General features: G+C 32.6%; 1 long non-coding RNA gene across 1 annotated transcript; it reads left to right on the top strand.

Moving 5' to 3' along the window:
• Nucleotides 1–2681: 2681 nt before the first annotated feature.
• LOC123661131 lies at nucleotides 2682–24318 on the top strand. The gene is made up of 3 exons (XR_006744305.1): nucleotides 2682–3360; nucleotides 24246–24250; nucleotides 24307–24318. It is a non-coding gene; the product is annotated as an uncharacterized LOC123661131 (long non-coding RNA).
• Nucleotides 24319–24548: the final 230 nt, after the last annotated feature.

Genomic DNA, 24548 nt, shown 5'->3' with positions numbered 1-24548 from the left:
TGCTGATTTTACTTCTTCTTTTTTCGACAATGGCTTCGCGAACTTTTTTTAAAAGCCCAGCATAATACTCTGCATTCATTGTAGTTTTTTTTGGAAGGTAATCTATGAGCAAAACTCCTTCGCAATCCCAAAAAATGGTGGCCATGAGTTTGGAAGCCGATTTTTCCACCTTGAACTTCTTCGGCGGTCTTTCCAACGGTGACAATACGAGTCCAAATTTCTTCCAAATTATCCTTGCACAAATAATTCTTTTTTTTTGGAAAGAAGATATCCCTAGTTTAGTTACATGATAAGGAAACCTGGATCTGACGATGGGATCCCAGATAAATCGAGGGAACTTCTTGAAAATCCGCAATAACTTTTTACTGGGTGTACCGATTTTAATAATTTTTAATTTAATCGAAAGCTGATGTTTGTCATGTGGTCACATATAAATTTTATTGAGATCTGATAACTACTTTTTGAGTAATATTTGATAACGCGTAGTTACTTTTACTATTTTTACGATCTACGTTGTATTACTCGTCGATGTAATTGAAGTCGGTTTTTTTTTTCGTTTGCGAGCATACACAATTATGTTACTTGTTGATGTAAATAAGCATTTTTATTTTGTATAAGGACAAACAATTATTATTTAAATAATTGATTTGAATAATAACACACAAACACTAAAATATTCATATGTTTGCTGATAACGAAAATAAAACCGCATTGATTTTTTTTGACAATATCGATATAAATCGATAATAATATTTACTGTTTAAAAATACGCGAAAAACTTTTTCATACATATGCATATCAAAAGCACTAATAATTCGTTATGCAAAATCACCGATCTTGATCTGCAGGTAAGTGCAACAAGAGTAACACCAAACTGGTTACCTTGCCGCCTTCGCTAAGGTCACGGTCGAGCAGCCACCGTCCACTGATACACTTCATTGCAATTTGCGCTCCGCAACATGGGTCTGTAATGTACTTGACAGCTTTTTACATGCGGAAGTCGAAATAGCTTAAAGCGAAGAATTCATTCGTCTTGCAATCGTCATTAATAACATACTTCAAAAAGGAGGATGTTCTCAATTCAACTTTTTTTAAAATGTGATTCATTTTTAACCAACTTCTAAAAAAGGAGGATGTTCTCAATTCAACTTTTTTTTAATGTGATTCATTTTTAACCAACTTCTAAAAAAGGAGGAGGTTCTCAATTCGACTGTATTTTTTTTAATGTATTTTTTTTTACATCAGAACTTTTGACCGGGTGGATCGATTTCGACAATTTTTTTTTAATCGAAAGGAAACCAGGATTTGATGATGGGATCCCAGAGAAATCGAAGGAAACTCTCGAAAATCCGCATAACTTTTTACTGGGTATACCGATTTTGATAATTTCTAATTTAATCAAAAGCTGATGTTTATCATGTGGTCAAATTTAAATTTTATCGAAATCTGATAACTACTTTTTGAGTAATCTTTGATAACGCGTAGTTACTTGACTGTATTTCGTCGATCTACGTTGTATTACTTGTCGATGTAATTGAAGTCGGTTTTTTTTCGTTTGCCTGCAAACACAATTATTTATTCGAAAGTTGATGCTCGATGTCGTGTGGTGCCATTTAAATTTGATCAAGATCTGACGAGTTGTTTTCGAGCTATCCGCAATATCTATTTAATTTACGGTCAAGGATTTTTAGAAGACTTTTTAGTTTAGATAACTAATGGTTATTTTATTGGCTACTGATAAGTAGTTAAAATATAAAAATATCTGATCGTATTTTCTGTTTTACCGCCACTCCACTTTATACGTCACACACTCTATTGTAACCTATGAAAGCAAACGTAGTTAATTAGTAAGTTTTTAGTTGCCGTGGAACTTAATTTTAAACTAACAAAAACAGTATTTGACAAATAGTAAAAAAGTAAAGATAAATTAAAATTAGATTATTCAATAAGGACATAAAATGTCCATAATTATGTTTAAATATATTTAAATCAATCGAAAGCATTCGAAGTAAAGTGACATTTTGTAAGTTATTTACTGATAAATTACGCCGGTATGCGACCAGACAGCATCGCGGGCTATTTAAGCCCAGGTGGGGTTGTTTTTTACTCTTTGTCATCGCTTCACTGGCCCGCACTCGTTATGTTGCTTGCTTGTCCGGTCTAGCGATCGTAAGCCTATATTAATGAAATGAGCTTCGTAAATGCTAGCTTATTATTTATTTCTCGAAAGCGCAACACAAAATATATGTACATGTAATGTATGATGATTAATTGTATCGTTATGGAATGGTTTATAATAGAATTAAAAAATTCGAATAAAGTAAAAACTATGTGGAATTTTAAGAACAAAGAACAAGTAACGATAATTATAATATTACATTTTTTTATTGTGAAGCTACTTTTTAAAATTGCATTATATTCACAATTTTCTATTTTATACAACTAGGTAGGTAAACAAACGTACGGCTCACCTTATGGTAAACGATTAACGTAGATTATTGCCTGCAACGCCAGAAGTATGAAAGCGCGTTACCAGCCCTACCCGGTACCCCCATTCCCCCCAATCCCCCCCAATCCCCCCCAATCCCCCCAGCTCTGGTCATCTTACTCACTACAAGAATACAAAACTGCTTGAACCCGGTATTATTTAGCCGTGATCTGAATAAAACAAGCTAACATACTAAGTAAGTTTGTAAATACGAAACTTTACGGCTTAGTTAAAAGGAAATAAATAACCACCTAAAGTCATATCACATCCGTTTCAATGATTATAGTCATTTAATTTGGCTGCTCTAAGCGTCTAGCTTAGTTTTTGTCGCATGCGACGATCGACGCTATTTTTAACGTGTGTACCTTCGTAGAGAGTTTTGCTACTGTTTGTTGAAATAATTGCTCTTGACCTTATGCTATTTGGTTCATTTTAGATTAAAATAAAACTATGCTTAAGTTTCTTGGTAAACATATCTTATTTTGCAAATAAAACTTGTAATCAGTAGTAGTAATACCAATATTGAAGATTGTGTGATACACGTTAACACGTTATCACGACATAAGAATTTAATTAGTACTCACCAAATTTTTGAACTATTAGACATAGTAACCTCTATCTAATCTTAGGAAAGACAAAGGCGATTACACATAAAAGAAATGAAACGAATTAGTCATCGCACTAAACAGACGTGAATTGCTGTTTGAATACAAAGTAACATCAAAATAGAAAGGCGCTGAAAGGAGCCCCAGTTTCGCCGCGTCTTCTAATTTAATTATGTTCCTTATCAATGCCTCTAAGTTATACCATGTACTTATTTATCTAGATTGCAAAATATTTAGAGAACTGTAAACACGATAGCTGCCAAGAGAGTAATGATATGAATATATTCTGTAATTTTCTGACAGAAATAAAAGAGATTCTGATAGAGATTCTCTATATCTCAATAGTGATACTTAATCTTTTAGAAACAAAAACACAGAAAGAAACAAATATAAACAAATCAGACAAATACAGAAGAATGAAAGATCTTTGTCAAGAGTCACTGAAAAGTCAAGTCACTAGGACTTGTGTTTTTTACTTTTATACAATCTTATAAATAGTGCATCTTCATAAATAGTCTTAAAATATGTCCATCGTAGAAACTTCATCGTTCTAAATAATACCGGAACAATAGTAGTAATCAAAATCTGCAGATTACGCGAAAGTATAGGTCCGTGATCGTAAAAAATGATAAGTCTAATAATTATTGCTCCTCCTACACTTTTACTCGATTATTTCATAAACTCAAGACACGACTTTCTATTCAATCGAATCTTGATCTTTTGATGCAGTGATTAAAACATAACTGTTCGCTACGTTTACATTGGTATGGTTCCGGTTAATTTTATTATAATTACTAGCTGTGTCCACGACTTCGTCCGCGTGGAACAGTGACTTTGGATTGCATTTTTTGTATATATCTTTTGTTTTATTTTGCATTATAAACACCGTCGTTTGGGTGTTTACATGTTCAACGTGACTCTTTAAATTGGCATAACTTTTTTATTTTATAAGGCATAACTTTACTAACCGATTGACAACACTAAATATTAAGTGAAGCTTACCACAATATATTAGTGATAAGCGCATCTAAATCGGATAAGCCGTTTCTGAGAATCATCATTACAACCTATACAGTCCACTGCTGGACATAGGCCTCCACAAGTTGACGCCAAAAATAACGTGAACTCATGTGTGTTGCCCATAGTCACCACGCTGGGCAGGCGGGTTGGTGACGGTTTCTGAGAATAGCGTGCACAAACATATTACATTTACATTTTTATTATACGTATTGATGATGATATATGTATTTCAATTCAACTATTATTAAATGAACGTCTTTCAAATTTATTTAATGAATAACGATTATCATATAGTAGGATATGAATGTGTAATCAAATTAACATTTATGAGTTGTTTGTCTATGAATAAGATTTGACCAAAGCGAGTATTAAAATTGAAAGTGAAATAAAGTTGCCAAAATGAAACGAATGTTTACCACGTAAATATTGCACTTAGTCATGAAAACCACTGTTTAAATACAGTTGAAGAAATCCTTTTTAAAGAATTGGCCATTGATATAACAGGCTGAAATAATTTAAAAAAAGGCAAACATTTTTAAATCCCTCTGGGTTTCATTCAGAATAATTAGTAAAGAGTTATTACTACTAATGCTGTGTGGTTACGGCGTTAAAGAATATAGCCACCCCCTCTCTTCCCGTGGGTGTCGTAAGAGGCGACTAAGGGATAACACAGTTCCGCTACCACCTTGGAACTTAAAAGCCGACCGATGGCGGGATATCCATCCATCTGCTGGCTTTGAAATACACAGGCCGAAGACGGGCAGCAGCGTCTTCGGTGCGACAAAGCCAGCTCTGTGGTCACCAACTCACCTGCCCAGCGTGGTGACTATGGGCAAAACACACGAGTTCACACCATTTTTGGCGCGAACTTGTGGAGGCCAATATCCAGTAGTGGATTGCGAAAGGTTGATGTGATGATGATGTAATTACTACTAGTAGTTACTGTTCTTTATTTAAAACGTCGTATCTTTAACAGTTCTTGTTACAATTAATGACCTCATTATCGCTTCACACAAACAATTTAACACTGCCTAAAAGTGTTCGTTAAATAAAATCCCTTAATCACGAATCGGCGTCCACTTATCTAAATATCTCTCTAAAACGTGAAAGGGCTGTCATTATATATCTAACTTGAACATTTCGTTTCATGTACTTCTAACCCGATACCGACGTTAGTTACACCGCAATTTATGTCGTAAAGTTACTTTTTAACCACAGTCGAGACATTTGAAAGCAGTTCATTATCTCCACGTAAATTACATGTTATCCTATCTGTTGCTCTCGCAGGCATAGATGGATATATGGCCTTTATGTTGAATTTACCTACAACTAGATTATTAGTAAATCTATTTATAATATATAATCTATATATAAATTGAAAAATACAATTTCGATAATCTATACATCTATACAAATTAAAATTGGAGTGTCTGTTTGTATTTTAAAATAACCGCTTTTTACTAAATGCACATGGATGATACACGGTACATATAACAAAATAACATTTTTTACAATTTTTGCCTGTATGCCTGTCTGTCTATCTATTTGTTCCGACTAATCTCTGAAACGGCTGGACCGATTTTGACGGGGCTTTCACTGGCAGATAGTATAGTGATGTAGTAAGGAGTGACTTAGGCTACATTTATTTTCGATATTTTTTTATTTTATAGCTCTGCGAACTGATAATACCTTTTTTTTTTATTTCAACGCGGACGAAGTATTATATTAATTTAAGCAATATATAAATTTAATCAAAGTAGTATAATATAAATCTTTGCATATTCTCATCTATCTAAATGTGGCCTGGAAGAGATCGCTACGCTTAGCGGTTCGACTGCCTTCGTACATTTATATTTTTATTTTAAATTGCTTGTATATTTATTTTAAATATTTTGTGTGATAAAAAATACAATAGAACAATAAATATCATCTACGATATTAATATTATACTATCAAGATCTTTTTGAAAGTAAGAGCAAGTAGAGAAACAGTGCGAAGAATAAAGTTGGAAATTCATTAACACATGGTTCATTTAAACATATGGGAAAATCGTTCGGGCTCACTGTTTATGAAACAATTACTCTATTTTTTTATTATTATAACGCTTTGTATATAATTAACTATTACTCTCGTAATACTGTAGTATTTTTCATAAGAGGGTCGGCAAACAAGCGGTTAACCTGATGATAAGCAATTGTCGTAACTTATAGACGCCTGCAACACCAAAAGCATCGTGAGCGCGTTGCCGAATCTACCCCAATCCTTCCCAGGAGCTTTGGTTACCTTACTCACCACATGAATACGACATTGCTTGAAAGCATTATTATTAAGAGGAAAGGGTACCGGGTCTTTCTCCATACAAACGTAGTCGACTGTTTTCTCCCTGGATAATGACACTAGATCAAATATTTTTGTGACATAGAATTCTTTGCTGCCATGACCATGCCCCTATGTTTTGATTTTTTTCATATTCTTATTATCATAGGAATTAGGAGACTTCAAAAACTCGAAATATTGCATAATTTTTTGTACATTTTCAGACACTCATTAAAAAAAATATATGCATATTTTCAAAAAAATGAAAACATAGGGGCATAGCCGAAGTCTTCTTTTATTTTCTAAAAAAAAAATTTTTAAAAAATTTCCATGTTCTGAGGAGAAAACAGTCGACTATGAAACACTGTTTTGGTCAAAAATTATATACCTAAAACGGTCTGAGCTGCAGTTGTCCCTTTCTTGCTTTTTGGGGGATAGGTCTGGGGGAGGGAAGGGTCAAAGCAATACGTATATATGCCAGCGAAGTGATGCCTCATAGTCGACAATTATATCGATACACTAGTGATGTTATTTTTAGTCGATATTTTCTAAAATTCGTATTAACAAAATTAAATAATTTCTCTTTTCATAACTACAATAAAACCGTATTTGTATACGCGGTTTTTATTGTAACACTGTGCAAACCTGGGCTAATGAAGGGTTTCGCTAACAAATAACAATGATAATTATGGTAAATAACTGTGTTGTTTGTTTTTGGTATCAAAAGGGCTCAATACAAGGATTTCAAAAAAGTATATTATGATTATTATTACCGTAATACTAATAAAAAATACAATAAGAAAGTTTAAAAAATTAGGACTGCTCTTTCCCATGCCTATGCCAAGCAAGCTGCGAGCCGCGCTTCTTCGCGAAAAACAACTTCGGGGTTTACTCTTTCCAATATATTTTTTTATCAATTTCGGAATACTTTGTAAAAAGCTATGCATGGTCAAACATAAATAAATATAGGTACGTAGCGACTTTAGAACCTCCTCTGTTTTTTTCATCGGTAAAAAAATTGCTTAGTTGTTTTCTTGACATTACTGAGGAGCAGATTATTAAATTTGGTCGAATCTATGTACCTATGCGATTCGTATTTGGACTTCGCAAATAGAATCATATTTCTGAATTGCGTAAAAAACTCAAGTGGCCCCACTAGCGTAGCATTCCTTGGAACCCCGGGAACCTTGGGACCCTGTATCAAAATTAGTGGGGGGGGGCAGGCAAATGATGGGTAAAGATTTCTCACAAAAAATGCTTGCATTGAATTAAAATAAATGTTTATTGATTATAAGTTATAACTTCCTCCTAGAATAGACAATAGTGAGTGTAGTCTGCTGTAGCTGTTCCTGTTCCATCGAAATCCTTAGGTAATTTTTTATCAGTTTTAGTTTTGAAAAACATCAAGTTAATACCTCCGGAAAATTGGATGCAAGGCTATTGAATTTTATCAGTAATAATTCCATGAGTTCTTTAATGGAATGAATGTTTTGAATTTCGGATTTTAAGCTAATTTAAAGAGCTTGTAGTTCCAAGCTGGAGAGTTATTAGCCTTGACCTGCAGCAATAGATGCGGAGGATCGTTCGCTTCAGCCTGTGAGGCCAATACTATTAGTGAATTCCTATGAATCTTCCGCATCTATATGGGGGATTCACAGGCGCATAACCTGAAGAAGAGATTCAACGCTGCCTCCAGGTCTTACAGGTAGTAAATCGCTAGGGCAAAGATCAAACACAGCAGAATTGGCGAGAGACTATTGGGCTTTCCAAATGGAACCCATGCCTTTTGTTTCTTACAAAAGCTGTCGAAGGTAACTTTCTTTAGTCTAAACTTCCATCATTGCGCGAACCTGAAGGCTCTCTGGCATATTATGCAAAAAGTAAGCGAAATTCTTTGCACTCTTTTTGCGTCGAATTCAACTCTTGACGATGAGGGAAAAGCACCACCGAGCATTCCACGGTGCGAACACGCGATGCGTAATGTGCACTATGAGCAGTGTCGTTTGTCGTGTTCTGCATTATTTCGATGTCAAGAAGTCTAGTGGTGCTAATTGTATCCACCAGTGGTTTGCAACCAATGTGCGAGCTTCGTGCGCAATGTTTCCGCGTACATGCAAAGTGTGGAATGACCTTGCTAAAATTTGGGGGTTTTAAAGCGTCTAGTGTCTACATCTTTTCTCTAAAGGCCATGGGCGACGGTAGCCGTTATAAATCAGATGGCTTCGTCTGCTTGTGTGCCCCATTCTTATATAAAAAAGATTAATTCATTGTTCATAATGATTAACTGAATCCCGAAATAAACGATACAGAATGTTATCAACAATTGGGCGCACGCTTGACTCGGATAAAAGGGGACTGCTTTTCAGACTTCAGTCATTTCTGAAGTTAAAACTCTATAGGTATGTATGACAGTTTTTTTATTCTTTTTTCCAGGAAGCACAAGATTAAGTGACATTGTGGATAGCATTTTACTAATTTTTGCTTACACACCTTAGGGGCCCTGTAAATAGGGGGCCCCGTATCATTGATACGGCTGATACGGCAGTAGTTATGCCCTGAGTGGCACCCAATTCCCTACTTCGGGAATACGTATATTCTCAACTTACTTTACTCTAGTCTTTTTAATCCTGTTGTACCTGCTTATCTAAAACGACGATTTAAGTTTCTTAGTGATTCCAATGAACGCAGTTTTCGTTCTGAGGAAAGCTTACTTCTTGAATTTCCCTCTCACTCCTCTTTCGTTTATACTAAATCTTTCACTGTTCAAGCTTGTCGACTTAGGAATTCTATAGACGTGTAAAATCGGTTTCTATTTTTAACCCACTTCCAAAAAAGGAGGAAGCTCTCAATTTAACTGTGTTTTTTATGTATGTTACTTCAGAACTTTTGACTGAGTGGACCGATTTCTACAATTTTTTTTTAATCGAAAGGTGGTGTGTGTCATTTGGTCTCACTTGAGTTTATTTGAGATCTAACAACAACTTTTCGAGTAATATAAATAATACGTTTTTACTTGACTATTTTCGTCGACCTACGTTGTATTATACCGCATAACTTTTTACTAGGTGTACCGATTTTGATGATTTTTAATTTAATCGAAAGCTGATGTTTATCGTGTAGTCATATTTAAATTTCATCGAGATCTGATAACAAATTTTTGAGTAATCACTATATTTTCGTCTACCTTTGTTGTATTACATGTCGATGTAATTGAAGTCGGCTTTTTTTCCTTTGCGTACAAGTCGAACTCGGTCCACCCAGTCAAAAGTTCTGAAGTAACATATATACAAAAAAAAATGAATTTTTATCTTGTTCCAGCCTATTCAGTTGACTTTATAATAGGTAGTTGTTCTTCACGCAGGCGGCTTTCCTTGTTTTTTTTTTTTTTTAAATTATAATATTATTTTTAAGCATTGTTATATTGCCGCAATTATATGTTAATTAATACATATAACCTATACCTATGTATTAATAACTGCGACAAACATTATATAGGTACTAAGACAAACATTTTATACTATGTATGTACTACATTACATATATATACTATACTTATACTATGTACTACATGTATACACTATAATTATGTATGTATTTCATTACCCATTCTTACACACACCTCAACCATGTAATTACATACCTAATTCATAAATAAAGTACCTAAGTATTTCGATAATTACCCACAAAAATATAGACATGTATCAAGTCACAAAGAGTATCCAATTCAAAATAATAAAACATAAATAATAAGTAGTTTACGAAATTCAATAATAGTGAGCCGAGTCACAGCAATACGATGCAGAACAAATTCAATAAAACAAGCCAAATTCAGAAAAATAGCACTATGCGCTATATGTACTCGTAGTCAATCACAAACGAAAGATGCGAATACTAAAATATCGTCAACAAATAATAGCTGAATAGCCGGCGCACGCACACTAACAACGCGACAGTCACACATAGAAAAAACGGGGCGGAGATGGCGCGGGGCGCGGTAGCGGCATGCAGCGCGACAGAAACATTTTATTCAAATACCTATTTTTGAAAAGTCTCTTCGGTACCCTTTCCTCTTAAGCTGTGATCTTGTTAAGGTCGAGAGGTTTTACCCCAGTCGGGCTAACCGATAATTAAGATCCGACTGTCGCTACTTACCTAGTCGGGCTGCTCCAGAATTGGAGCAGAATGTTTCCTACAGTGCCCTACCTCGATAAGATAGAATGCTTTTAAAGGTTGATCTTTTTAATAGCACAATGTAAAGGTATAAGCGGGACGTTAAGCAGATATATTAAGGCATTATTGCTTAGGATAAAATTTTCTTATCTTTTTACACCATAGCTCACTTTTTTTTTTCACTTGTTTTAAACATAAATCGACGTAGATTCGATATTACTCGATGCATAATCACTCCATCTTACCTTACTTACTCATTACCTTTCTCTTAAGTTTACTAATTCATCGCTTCGATTCAGAATTGATAAAATATTTTTTAATTAAAATTACTTCTATATACAAAGTCTTTGTTCGACATCATTCAATGGAGAAAGCTGAAGAAAAATTGCTGCCATTCAAATACAATATTGTGAAATTAATATTCTAGCATAATAACAGGTTTTCCGCTTTTAATTAGGTTAATTTTGGTGTGATATTCATTTTAACCTCTTATTTAGATTAGCGTTAAGTTATACATGCATTATTTTAGTTTCCGGATTCATAAATGGTCAGTTTCAATTCGATTCAACCTATTTAGCGTCATTATTGTTCGCCTAAATTTATATTTTATGGATATGTTATTTTTTTTTTGCTTTTTGGGTTTTTTTTTCATTACAAACATTTTATATATTTACAAATTTAAAATAGACGAAAGAATATAATGTATTTGTGTTGAATAATTTACAATTATAAAAAAAAATATAATAATTTAATTTACTTTATACATATATGAGTAGTGACTGAATACGATATAGTTTAAATAAATAATTTTCATACTTTATTATTTATTTTATACATATTTTCTCTATTTATTAGAGTTGTAAGATATCACTAGTAGTGACTAGACCGCCTTTGCACTGTTGTGAGATAGAATATTGTCATTTTATTGAATGTAATTTGAAATGTGCAATAAAGTATTCAATAAAATAAATTAATAAAATTATTAACATGTTGAAAATAATTAAGAACACTATTTGCAATAAATGAGGATAAACACTAAAAAAGCATCCGCCAACCCGCATTAGAGCTGCGTGGTGGATTAAGCTCTAATCCTTCCACTACGCAGGGAAGAGGCCTATGCCAAGCAGTGGAATATTACAGTTTGAAGCGACAAGCGACTAAAAGAGCTTCCACTTAATTTGAATTGTTCTATTTGTTACTTTTTTTTTTTTGAATTTTTCTATTAGATTACAATCTCATAAACAGCGTTTCAAAATATGCTTACACTATTATCAGACAGAGTAATCTGGTTTTTAATAAACTATTGTATGATCTTGCTTGTAATCGAGTAAGATCTTTTTAGTATAAATTTCATATTGTTTAAAATACTCCCTATATATTATTAGAAAATAAATAAATGTGGTACAATTTTTACGTACTTTTAGCAGCTGATATCTGAGAGTTGCCGTCGGTCTCAGCTAGCGGAAATGTATACATTCACTGGGCATATTTTATCCATCAGAAAATAAGCAAGGTCTGAGGGGCTGGGATCTTGGACCATAGTGCGATTTTATGCACGCGCCCGAGTTTGATTGCATCTCCTATTCAATATTATTAAATAAACGGCTCGAATTAGGCGTGATAAATATTTAGCGGCCAAGTACGCATCTAGACTTGTCGGCGGCTCTTGTATTGATTCTTTTGACCTTGCAGAGTTTTATATAACTATACGAGCTTTCCCTAAAGCTAGATTTTACTTACACTTTCTTTCATTATATTTATTATTATTTACTAGCTTTACCCGTGCGAATAATTCGCACTAAATAAGTTTAATAATTATAATTTTACAAAATTACAAAAAAGTATTTATACGTGGGTAGATTTGAAATTTTAAAAGAAATTTACCGACCGTCAATCATATAGACATTGTTTCATAATTAAAGCCGTCATATATATTATTTTAATATTCTATTAATTTACAAAAACAAAAGCAATAATACATTTTTTAGTTGTTGATGGCGATAGAGAAAGCATTTATCTATAAAATCTTATATAATAATTTATGTGAGGTATTATTGTGAGGTTTTTTTTTCCTAAAAAGGGAGACCAACATCTTAACCTTATCGTATTAATAAAATGATTATTAAAAATCGAGAGCATTATTATGTCTGAGATGTACCTACTCTGTCAATGCAAATACATATTTAGATTGAAATTTCCTTTTTTAATTAAATTTTAATTTTTAATTTACGATTTACGCCCATCAATTGTTTCTGTATTTACAATTTTTCAAAGAAACTGTAGCAAGAAATATTGCAATGACATCATTGTATGATATTTTAGCTCATTTTGTAGCAACATCTGTTCCTTATGATTAAAGTTGCTGGGTACATTGCTTGTCCTGAAATAGATTTTTTTTTTTGTTTAAAAAATGCGAACTCCTTTTCTGTTAGTTATGTCATCTTGTTCATCAGTGCAACGCTACCGGGCCCCTTAATCACATCTTAAATGTATTGTCTTTTCTGATTGTACAATTTTATCCACTTTTAATTGATTCGTCGATCCGTCGTCGTCGAACATAATTTTGTGTTTCGATTCAATCACAATTTTATTCCTTTGTTTTAAATAGTAAAATGTCACAAGTGTTTATATTCGGCTGATTTTTGTTTGCTCGTCCAATTCATCCACTAGGAACCCTTCCTTGTGTGCGTACGTTGCACAACGCGCATGTAATTCGGGGCGTGGAAATGCAGGGTTGGCAACCACATCGTTAAACTAGGGCGGTGAGATGAGTCACATGATGATGTTTCTCAGTTTAAATATCTATGTAATTTAAATTATAACAAATAAAATTTGTATTTAATTGGTAGTATAGACACGAGAATAATTTCGTAGCAGTAAAACTTTTTTTTTTGAGATTTACGTAATTATATGTTTGGAGTATGAATTAAATTGTTGCTAAGTTATATATTATAGCAATCATCTTGAACTTATCAATTTGTATGTTTTTTATCAATATTTATCGACTCGATATCTGGCGCTACTGCGTGCGCCTCACTAGCTCCAGGAGTCGATTCACGTTAGTACGCACTATGTAACGTACGAGAGTGGACGTGTCGTGATCGCTCTTTCGAACCGGCGTTGAAACATTTCTCATACGCGTCCATTTTAACCGTCCTTTATTTTTCTACTGGAATACGTAGTAAAGTGTTTCTATGTTTATTACCATTATTGACTTGTGTACAAATTGCTCCAGTTTTCACCATAACTAACGTTTTCGCTAATTTAATATTTTGTATAAGGCCTAGTAATAAACTTCAATAAAATGTTCATGGTGCGCTTATCGTCCAGTCACACAATAATGCGATTACTATTTTTTTTTTTTTAATTCTATTTTATTCGATATAAATTCGTGGAATTAATTATTTACATTCTTTTATTGACTACGTAGTATTAGTAACCGGTGGTACCGGCTTTTTATGTTATTAGGGTTCCGAATGTTGTTTGGTCCATTGTCAGCAAGTTTATTGTTGATGTATCAATATATCCTTTGTGAAGTTGCCGTTTTTATAAAAATAGACAAACTAGTTGTGTCTATCGATCTGTGATGATAGTAGGTGAGTCCGACACATTCTTGCGAAGAGCAAGTCTTCAATTTAATTACTGTCAATTAGCATTCTTATTAACGCTCTGATTGTTTTCAAATAAATGGCTATTTACTAAATATAATTGCACATTATGTTATTATACAATACATATATTTTATTTATAATTATTTAATCAATATTTTGCGTTGGATTCGTTAATGAATTTTAATGTCAAAGATTTCACGTGATTTAAGTATATCAATATTTTTCGTTTCGAATCCACTCATTAAAATTCTTCGACCGCTAGACTGGTCAATGTATATCGACGTATTGTCGGCTCAACAATTTTATTTTTACATATTTAACCTAATATACAACACGGTAAAGCTCAAATTTAAATACATAAGGATGCTTTTTATACGCAACAATAGGTGCAACTGTAAAACGCTTTACGTGAATACTAATATTTTAAATAGTTTTTTTTCAAGCACTTTTCAGTTAATGTTAAAAGTCAGGTACTTACCATATTCAATAAAACTAAAAAAAAAAAAAACAATTATATGGCAACTTCTTTGGGGATATCAAACACGTATTTTTTTTTTGTTTCTACATTTAGGTAGAGCGTAAAAAGTAGAGCAGGTATATACAGTTTAGTTTATCTGGTAGTTTCAACATTTGTATACTTAAAACCTAAAAGCATATTATAACAACAAAATATATATGTAAGAACCTAACTATGGTGATGGTTTAAATTAAATAAATAAAAAACATAATTAAAAAAAATTAAGTCTTCATTCTAATATTAGCCCTATCATCTTCTCAGCCGCCTACTGTGATCGCATATCGTTATACCAGAATGCAATTATGGTGAATAGATTTTTACGAAGCAAGCCATGATGGTATTCTTCCCATTTATTACCTCTTTCTATATATTTTTATGCAATCATGACCTGGAATGTCGATCTAATGTAGCGAACATTTCTGGATTCCAATCATGTTTCAACTTGTCCTTTTGCATTGGCAATATTGGAATCGATTTCTAGTTGCGTTTTATTATTTTAGATTTCTATTAGATCCGTCATTTTTTTCATACTTTAATATATATAAGAAAAATATTTATTTACATAGGCTTTAAAAACGAATATAAATCGTCATTATATATAACGATATATTTATATTTCACTGAGGTAGGGCATAGCAGGACTTATCCAAAATATCTAGAGCAGCCCGACTGGGGAAGTACCTCGACTTTACACAAGGTCACAACTAAATAATGTTGCTTTCAAGCAGTGTTGTGTTCCTATGATGAGTAAGGTTGCCAGAGCTCCCAGGGGATTGGGTGTAGGGTTGGCAATACGCTTGCGATGCTTCTGGTGTTGCAGGGGTCTATAAGCTACGGTAATCACCATTAGGTGAGCCGTACGCCTGTTTACCGACCTAGTTGTATAAAAAATATATATGTGTAGTTGTCCTTAAGAATCTAAGTATAGTGCGAGAATGTAGATTTTGTTGATAAAAATCAGCTTGAAATCTTTTTAAAAACAGTCATTTATTATAGATTCAATCATGTTCTGCTTGAAATTTAGTAAAAGAAAACTGTTAGAAACATGGCATCGTATATGAAAACCGAAAACGAATTACTATTTAATCGGTTACTTACTCAATATCTAAATGAGGTTATCGCATATGAAATTCCTATTATGATAGAACTGAACAGCGGAACGATCACAAGACTTACATCAGTACTGATTATTGAGTTGTTACTAGTGGTTAAATTAAAAATATAAATATATAGTCCTCCCGTGACTATGGCAGCTGTAAAGTATCCGAAACGTCGTCGGGTATTTAGGAAATTTAATAAACCGCGATAAAATCCGAAAAAAATGTTTCATTGTAATAAAAAAATAATATATATATTTGGTTTTTAAATAAATCAGCCAATATATTAATATACTTCAACATCTGACCCGTTTTAAGAGATAGGTGATAAAAATTTTAATGCTCGTTTGAAGCAGCACTTACTGCGCTACTAATTACTATTAGCAGTTCCTAATGGCAGATAATGGACTACACCTGAAGACATTTAGATGCAATCATTGTATGTTTTAAGAGTTGTAATTTTATTTAATCTTTCTGCAAACGTGGAATCTTTACTGTCAGTGTTGGCTGAAACGTAAATATATTTGAATTTAAGCGTGTTTGTATTCGCGTTAAAGGGAATCTTTTTGAATTGCTCAAAAGGCTTTATTCGTGAAACTTCTCAAAGGATCTGTTTTATCGTTATGTCGAAATGCCTATATTTTAAATTATAATTTTTTATGTTGATTTAAACTGATATCAGTTATAAACAAAGGGCTAGCTTGTAATCTTTTCATGACTAAAGCGGTTGATCTTGAACGGTACATTTAAATGTTGCGTGTTTTAAGTCAATTCGTGCCATAACAGTAGCAGATATTGTATAGTTAATCACTTATTCGTTACCAAATAAAACTAACGATTAATTTATTTTAAGTTAGGGTATCTTTTTGAAGTACGGTTAACTTAATCTAAGTTTTGAATCAAAGATAAGGAAAAAGGAATTGCTACAATTAATGAGAATAGCTGATAGAAATACTGGTAGGATAATAACAGCGAGATAATTTTAATGAGTGCATTTTTTTTTCTTTATTAGTTTCAGATTTAAGATATCGTTCAAAGTAAAACAAAAACAAACAAATACAATAACATCGGAAAATGGAAAGGGATCAACGACACAAACCGCTGATATGCGTAGGAGTTGTTCTATTTTGAATTAGATTGTAGTTCTCTCTCACTTACGCCCCGGTGGTAACCGAAGCCGCATCCCGGTCGCGGTGAAATTGTGCAATAATTGGCAAGAATACTATTTTGTTCCGATCGTGTGCCAAAAATTACACGTGCACAAAATAGATTTAAAGAATATAATTCGAGATTTAATTAATATAACTTGAAATTTATTTTTAATCGATATTAAAATATACTTAAAGAATATAAAGTCTCCGAGCACAACGTAAAGTATCCGAAACTTCGGGCGTCGAACCGCGATAAAATCCGAAAAAGTTGTTTCATTATAATGAGTGAAATTCGCGTAACATTAGAAAACGATATCGAGAATTAAATTTTTTAATCGAGATTTAATAATTATATTATTAAAATTATTATTAAATCTCGAATAATTTATCTCGAAATATATTAGTTCGATTTTTAATTATTTCAATGTATTTTGTCTCAATACTGTGTTGTCAAATGTAGGCCAGGCTAATGATTGCTTAGTACTGAAGTTACAGTTTAAAAGTAAATAAACTTCAAGAAGATAATCATTGTTTTTGTATTATTATAGCGTACCTCTTTTTAAATTTATATTTAGTTTTTTAATAAACCTAAATAGTGATAACGCCAGATGTTAATTCTATAATTAAATTTAATATAAAAATTAATGGTACGTGATGATTTTTTATTTTAAGTTTATATTATAATTAATGATATTTATCGAATCGAATCGTGGATTTTCTTATCAGAAGCTAATTTTACGACGGTTATAAAGTTATCGATTATAAAGGTTTTTTATTTACATTTGCAACAAATACATTCGATTGATGTTAAATTGGAGCCTAGCGATACCAAATTAATCTTTTATTATTAGACTAGCCACGCCTCACGGTTTTACCCGTTTACATTATTATTCCTGTGGGAATATTGAACAAAAAGTGCCAGCCTATAAACTGTCTACGTTCTAAGTTTTTTTTTTGTTGTGATCATTCATTAGTTTTTTCGTGGAAGAGTAACAAATATTCATTTTTCCCATTTATAATACTTACTAGTAGGATATGAAATAAAAATTTGAAAAAAGATCTTATAAAACCTTTTTAAAGGCAAAAATTAATTTACTTGTATTACACTTAAATAGGTGCAGTGTTTTAAACAAAATAAATAACTATTTTTAGAAAACTCTTTACTCAAAGTGACAGTGTTTTAGTGCAAAACGTGTACGCGTATTGTGATGGATAGTAATTGTTAGAACACCATCACATATAATGTCGAAGACTTTAAACGCCTACAGAATGTAAGTATGATATTATTACCTAGTTTTATATTACCTGTAAAAAGCATACGGTCCGCCGGATGTTGAGCGGATACCGTAACCTATGGACGCCTGCAACACCAGGGGGCTTTGCGAGCGCTTTGCTGACTTCTAACCTCAACTCTACAGGAGCTCTGGCCACTTACTCATCACAGGAACACAATTCTAAATGAGGGCGGTATTATTTAGCTGTAATATTCTATAAGTTTGTTTCGGACTGCTCCAAATTTTGAGCAAGATACAATTTATTCCTTTCGAGGATACATAAATCCCGTATTTATCCTCATCTCGCCCTTGAACTTTATGCTAGCTTTGTCCTTTGACAAATGAAATGAAACGACGCCGTTATGTAATCGACCTTAAAAGGTCTTACGTTCGTCTGTATCTTTATTAACCGACTTCAGAATAAGGATGATGTTCACAATTCGTCTCTATCTTTTTTGTGTTATGTTACCTCATGAATTTTTACTGGGTGACCGATTTTGATTTTTTTTTAAATCGAATGTTGGTGCTTGTCATGTCCCATTTTTAATTTTATCAAGATCTGACGAGTAATTTTTGAGTTATCCCTATTTATTTATACCCTATGCGTATTTTATTGACCGTTTTACCGACTACCTACATAGTATTAATTGTCGATGTGATTGAAGTCGTTATTTTTTTCAATTTCGAGCGAACATTGTCAATGTTTTATAGTATATTTAAAAAATAAATCGTTATATGTGTTGCTAAGCGCGAAGCTTTTAAGCAGCTATAACATCACGTGTTTTCCAGTTCACATGACAGGAAACGTATATCGGATTAGCTAGTAGGCACGATTCAGCCTATAAAATCCCACTGCTGGGCATAGGCCTTTCCTCTTTCTCTATGTAATTGAAGGATGCTAGTAGGCAATCTAATATAATTTAAGTTTACATATAACTTGACTAGAAAAGAGAGATCTTTTATAAATGACTTATAAATCTTATAATAAATAACAAGGGATCCCTTGCCATTTATTATGAGTAAGATAATTTTTTAATGTATCATCTTTTAAGTGCAACTAATATAAGGTAAAAAAAAATAATATACCAACAGCTAATGTAAGTTAAATATGTTTGTCTCGGTATAAATGAAATTTTTTTTATTTTATTTGGAACGTTTCGAGTCTGTCTGCGTTAAATATCAGTACTCGTTAGTCTGCTTTTTACTAAACGTTGAAAAGGAATTATGAAATGAACAGTCTGGACGTAAAAATAACGGATGGAACGGTATTATGTACGATGTGCTTTAAATACGTAAATATAATTACGAGTAATCATATTAAATATAACTGAATATATTTTATATTTTACAAAGAAAGCTAAAACTTAAAAAAAAAAGTTATTTAAAATAAATTATTTATTTACAGAATACAATTAATTTTAATAAAAATTTAATAAATACAATTTATTTATTTATGTGATAAACAGTGCAGCAAAAACAATTAGCATATTTAATTACCTATTTTTTTTAAATGAATTTTAATTTTTTTGATTTTATTTGTTTTTGTAACCTTTTAACATAGTACCTATGTCTATAAAAATATTAAAGAATATTTAGATTTGAATCTCGATTTTTCATAAAACAAACGTTGTTGTAAGGTTATAATAATGGGAACATTGTCGGCAAATCCTAAAATAACAATATACAAAAAAGGGATGAGAACTCGGTAGCTTCACCGTTCAGATAGATGCATTGGGGGGTGCCGTTTGTGTCTAGACGCATCGATTACCAAGCTTTGTCCAGTATAGTGACGCTATTTTAATTGGCTTACCATTCCCTGTTTTTTTTTCTGTTTCGATCGATTTTCCATTTATTCTATCGTTATAAATGCTTTGGAATTAATCGGTTTAAATTATAGAACTTTTAGTAAAATGTATTTGTATGTTTCTTTGTCAAAGCTTTTCGATTTTCTATTGCTTTTCTACAAAAGGTAAGAGTTTCATGATAGGATACTAGTTGCGCCACGCGGTTTCACTCATGTAAGTTCCGATCCCGTGGGAAAGTCGGGATAAAAAGTAGCCCATGTGTTATTCTAGATCTCCGGCTATTTACGTAATAAGTTTCATTAAAATCGGTCTAGTACTTTTTCCGTGATAGAGTAACAAACATACATACATTCATCCTGACAAACTTGCATTTACAATATTTGGAGGATATTAGTTACAACGGGCTTGTTGCCAGCAGTTTCGAGGCTCGGAATTGATACACTCAAATACGATCCTTTCTATATTACTTCATTCAGTCAGATAAGGCGCAGATTTTACTGCTAGTACAAGATTTTTTATTAAACTTTTGGTATTAAAATTCACACAAACAAGTTCAAGTTTTTAAAGTTGAAAATGTTTACTGTTGCTTCCTTTAATTTTTTTTATTGTTATTAAAATTATACTTTTGTTAAATACTATCGACTAGACTATTTCATATGACTAGGTCGACAAACAAGCATAAAGCTCCCCAGGAGCCCTGCCCACCTAGCCCACCACAGGAATACCACTCTGCTTGAGAGAGCAGTATTATGTAGCTGTGATTTTCTGTAAGGTTAAGGTACTTCCCCAGTCGCGCTGCTCCTGATTTTGAGTAGAGTACTTCATGATGTGCCCTACTTAGAATATTGTTGATAGTATATTGATTAAAGTTTATATAGATGAAATATAACGATGTTAATATAAATGATAGCTTTGTATTTTCTTTTTGTATAAATAAAAATGAATTAGCTTAGTAGTTTTGTAGAAAAATCTTTTGTGGATGTCTAACAGAGTTTCAAAACATAGTTTTTGAGACAATTACATCATATGGAAAAAAAACTTCAGCCTGGGCTTCCACTGCCTGGGCATATTCTGGACAACTTTCTTTAATAGTTTTTATTTAGTAATATCATTAATTTAAGTGCTAGAAACATCCAACAACGGTTAGTTTGTGAATTGAATTTTTTTTTGTCAAACAAATAAGTTTTAAACTTTGGCTCTTCGTTTATATATTTTTTTGCCTGAAACGTATTTAATGCCTGTAAGGAGGGTTGTCGCCCTTGGTTACTATGGAGACGGGAAATTTTATGCGCCTCGCGTCGCCCGTTACCTACCCTTCGGGGAGGGGGTTACGGACAAGATTGTTGCCTATTTCGAGACTGTGAAACAAAGAAATAAAAATATCTTAGGCTATGTTTTATACGTTTATACTGCAATTATCATTGCGTTATATTCATGCCATTGGTTAATTTTTGTTGTTGTCGTTTAAATATAAAAAATGTTTTTCTTCACCAAAAAAAAATAAATAAAACCGACTTCATATTACCGCAACGACATAAATGACAAATACGTATTATTAATTATCCGTATTAGGTATACGGATACTCAAAAACAGCTCATCATCCGAAAAATATCATTTTTCATTTTTCAACCCAATTTTTTTTCGAATTTTGGGAATAGGGTTACAAATGTAGCTGCAGTGGGTCCACCAGAAACAGCAAAAATTTAGAAGTGGTCTATGAGAAAAACGTTTGGGAACCTCTGATGTAGACAATTTTCATAAAAGCACCTGCTATACTGGCTCCTTCTCCTCCTTTTAAAAACCCAATTAGTAACTGATCATTGAACCAGAATGTTCCGAGGGTTATACATAATTTTAATGTACTCTTACACAAAATTACCCATTAGTGCTGTTTATTAAACCGTGTTTAAAGCATGGTGTACGGGTACGAGTTCAGAAGAAAAAAAATTATACTTAAAAGGCAATCCAATTAAATTATATAAAAATTGACATCATTTGAAAAATAAATCAAACTGCTAATGAATATGTTAAATTACTAGACATAACAAGATTAATTTTATCGAAGTATCGAAAGTATTTTAAATTATTTAAAACGATGAAATTGCAAGGTTAAGAATTATATTGCCGTTAACCATTTATGGTATGTTGTATCAATTGTACCGCGGATGCTGTTCCCCGTATTTGGCGACGCGTTGACAATACGTTTTCTTCAAAAAAATTCACCTGTTCAAGTTCCGCTATATATATGATAATTACTATACCAAGGACGTTTCAACTTTGCAAATAACAACAGAAACTGGTATTTTAACGCACCAGTATTTATAGTATGTCACGAATAAATAACTGGATATGTATATAGATTGTTTTTACGAGCTAGAATTCGCGACGACGTTTGGTTTGTTTTTTATGTATTTATTTGCTTAGCACTTTATTGTACATTTGAAATTACGTAAGGTAAATAACAAAATTATAACTTTAAAAAGTCCGAAGGCGGCCTTATCACTAATACTAATCTCTTACAGACAACCTTTGAAAATAAAGAAAAATAAAAATAAACATATTTTACAAAATGTCATTGTTAAAACATTTATATGTCAGAGATTAAGAAGAAGAAGGTATACTTTTCGGCTTGAAGGTATATTTCTCTTTCTCATCGTCTCAGAGTACTCAGTTTACTGTGGGCTTCAGTGGGTAATGTTGACTCGACAAATAAACACAATTCAATGATATCACCAAATTATTATAACACAGGATTCACTTAACAGAAGGATAACGCAGCACGGAAGGCGGGATAGTTATTAGTTAAGGGGGCGAAGACTAACTTCTTAGCATTCGATGGATTCACGGTTCACCTTGCGGGTACCAAATCCATCGTGTGGCAGAGGGAGTAACTCAGAGCAGTGCCTAGGACTTGCGACCTAGGTGTAGGTTTAGGGAGGCCTCCTTTGAGATACGTATCAACGCTCACCTTCACTGCTCGAGTTATACGCCTCGCCTAGTTAAATTAATTGTAATAGGTAATAATTAATTCGATTGCACAAATTAATTATTTAATGAGTCTAGGTTAAGCTACTAGCAGGATACAACAAGTGTATCGTGCCAAGCCAGAGCCAAGACTGCCTTAGCCGAGGTGACACCGTTCGTTTTATACACGTCAGAACAATTCGAGTAATATAATAACTGAGGGTAGGTGACTATCGAACGATGTGCTAGGTGGCGCGTCGATCACCCCACTACTCTAACAGCTAATAATTGACAACTGACATTATCTGAATACACCCAAGTCAAACACTTGACGTTCCGTATTCATACTCCGCGACATATATTTATAGTTGTTTCAGAAAACCTTATTAACCCTGTTTTGAATGAAGATAATACAGTATTTTTTATAGGCAAGGGAAAAGTTTCTAAGAAAATAAAAAACTCAGAACACTTGTTTGAATCAATTCAGTATTTTTTTCGTAATGCACATGTAATCGTGTTATATACATGTACATACATAGATGTAAATTATATACATACATATAAATGTATATGTGTATTTATATAATTAGAGCGCCTAGTAAACTCGCACCGACTGCGAAATATGAACTTGTTTTTTCCTTTGTATTTTTTAAATCTTTTTTATAAAGATTTAAGAAGAATGCGGCATCATTGATATTGTTTACATTATGGTGGTATGTGTCCGAAATGAAGATATTAGAAAATCTGCAAATAACCCAATTTTAAAGAACTTGGAGGTTATAATTCAATTTTGGCGTATCCTGTCTCAGAACCAGCTAAAACTATTTTACAAGATTGTAAACATTGGTATGCGAAGATGACTTCATTAATTTTCTTGTATAAAGAAGGAGGAAATTATTCCGTGTTACGTTACAAATGTTTAATCCGAACTTGGTCGCCGGTAAATCGATAACCAAGGGTTTAATATATTCTTATATAAAATAATTACAAATGTGGAAATTGAAATGTCAATTCTCGTCTAGTCTAGCGTCTGTCAATAAAAAAAAATGTTGTGTCGGTATATGACAATAAATGTCTAATACTATTGAATGATGTTAAATTGTTTGTCTAAAAGAATTGATTGAAGTCGAAATAAAATCAATTTCTTCTGAATGTAATACATACCTACTTGTCATTTTCTGTAGTTATATTGACTTTTATCGTATTTAACTTCACTTGCGACCTAGAAAAGGTCGTTAGGTAATTTGGGTTCATGGGCTTCGATTAGTTGGTTCGTTAGACCTATAGGCAGAAATAAAGAATTTAGATGGAAAAGAATTCAGTTAGCCATATATACAGGTCGAATACTGGCATTAAACTACATATACTACTAGCTGACCTGGCGAACTTCGTACCGCCTTGTTTTTTTTTTTTAATAAGGCTTATTAAAATGCTTTCGCTTATAACAACCCAATTGATAAAGCCAATTATATTTTACTCAAATCATTGAGAACACGTTTAAATGTTATCTATTCATTTATATACTTCGC

Source organism: Melitaea cinxia, chromosome 16 (assembly GCF_905220565.1).
Source record: "Melitaea cinxia chromosome 16, ilMelCinx1.1, whole genome shotgun sequence".
NCBI lineage: Eukaryota > Metazoa > Arthropoda > Insecta > Lepidoptera > Nymphalidae > Melitaea > Melitaea cinxia.
Note: the sequence above shows the minus strand (reverse complement) of the source record. Positions and strands in the feature narration are given on the sequence as shown.